Source organism: Nannospalax galili, unplaced genomic scaffold, assembly GCF_000622305.1.
Source record: "Nannospalax galili isolate Female #2095 unplaced genomic scaffold, S.galili_v1.0 scaffold828, whole genome shotgun sequence".
NCBI classification, from domain to species: domain Eukaryota; kingdom Metazoa; phylum Chordata; class Mammalia; order Rodentia; family Spalacidae; genus Nannospalax; species Nannospalax galili.
Genome location: NW_008359075.1, coordinates 1110575 through 1112591, shown reverse-complemented (window position 1 = coordinate 1112591; position 2017 = coordinate 1110575).

The window sequence follows — 2017 nt, the reverse complement described above, 5'->3', positions numbered from 1 at the left end:
TCTTTTTGTTCAGAGTGGAGACATAACAGAGCCAAAGAAGGATCATTTCAGTCTTATTGATTAATCTGCCTCTATGCCCTGGGATGTCTGTGATGGTTTTTCCTCTGCATCGCACTTGATTATTATTTTGTGTAAATCTCACTACTGATGAGTTGTTCACTCAAGACCTGCAAATAACACAGTAATTCTGACAGAGGTTTTATGATTTATGATCTTCCAACCTCCAAGGAGTCTTGGAACTTTACAATCATTTTGCTTTTATAAAAATATTGGTACCATGCTTCCAGATGTGTGATTTGAAACTAATTTACAAGTACTTTTCCTGTCGTGGGAAACAGGCACTTTCCTTTGGTAAAGCCTACTTTGGTAAAGTTTCATTTGGTCAAGAATGACCCCAGAAAAAATTATTTATATGGGCTTTGCTTTCTTTTCAAGTGTAAGCTATACAGTGAATATTTCCTAATTATCACTGTTACATGTATAGTCACCCATTGTGGCTGCATCTCAGTGAAGTCTGTCTTATCAATTACAGAAGGATAGGAGTGATCTTCAGCACTTTGAGCAATAAACTTCTGGTAAATTTTATCATGATCTGACCTATAGCACTCTCCAACTTCACCTATACTGTGCTACATATTTCCTTACTTTACATTTATGTTCAATTTCAGGAAAAACTAACGATTCATAGTTGGACTGTGCATATGACAATAAAAGGGGGAAATGGCAAGTAGAGCTTCAATTTCAACCCAAGTGCTGCTGAAGGTGCCTTTATCTGATTACCCAAGATTCTAAGATTTTATTCTCTATTAATTATCAGCCATTTGTAAAGAAATTTTGTGCTAAAGGGAGACATACATTTTCATGGCTTCTACTTTTCTATTTAAACATTATGTATCCATCTAGGAAATTGTCAAATAAGACCTCCCAGGGATCTATGCATCCCTGGGCAGCAAACCCACCAGCTTCCTGGAGTAAGCATCTTTCCTGGGTAAGTTGGCGCCCCTCCTTGACTCCCCCACCCTCATTCACGCTCCCAGCTCCCCCATCCCATCTCCCCTCCTAGCCTGGGTAAAGGCCCATTTCTTGCTTGGCACACCAGACCCCAGGACTGAACTCTTGGACAAGAATCACCACTGTTTCCTGATCCTTTTCATCCAGACCAACCCAATTCCTCCCTGTAGTACCCAGGAGGCCCCTGGGCCTCTTCCCACCCCACCTACCTTTGCATCCCTGGGTGGCACAACTACCAGCTTCCTGAGGACAGCATCTTTGCTGGAGGGATCCAGGCCTTAGCAGGAAGACTGAGAGCTTATGATCTTCATCTGACTTGGGACTCTGTGGGAACTCCTGAGCAGCAAAAAGAAAAGAATTTGGCTATACCAATATAAAATAAAAAAAGAGAACCTGAAGCTTAGACCAACCTGCTTTTAATGTCCAACAAGTAAACCACAAAGGCACATAAAGTTTACAAAAAGAAGCAGACATAAACACAACAAAGGAAGGCTTGAGTCTCACACAAGAATCAGAAACTACAAAAGAAATTCACATGTTAAAGGCACTGAGAAAAATAATATGAAAAATCAAAATAATATATCCCCACCAAGTACCAACAATCCTCTAGAGGAGTACAATGAGAACTCTCTAGAGATAACACAGGACATGGAACTCAAAAGAAAAATTATAAACATGAAGAAGAATTCAGTGAATTTAAAGAACACACAAACAAAGAAATCAAAGAACTGAAAGAAGATAGGGATAAACTTCTGAATGAATTCATAAAAGAGTTAGAAATATTGAAGAATACTCATGTTGAAATGAAGAAGGAAGTGAAACACTCAGTAAGCCAATTAGAAATGACAGGAGAAAGCCTCAACAATAGGATAAATGAAATACAAAACAGATTATCAAGACTGTAAGACAAAGTGGACTAATTAAACCACTCAAGCAAAGACTATGAAAACTTTAAGAAAACACAAGAATGGAATATACAGGAATTGTGTGACACCACAAAAAGACC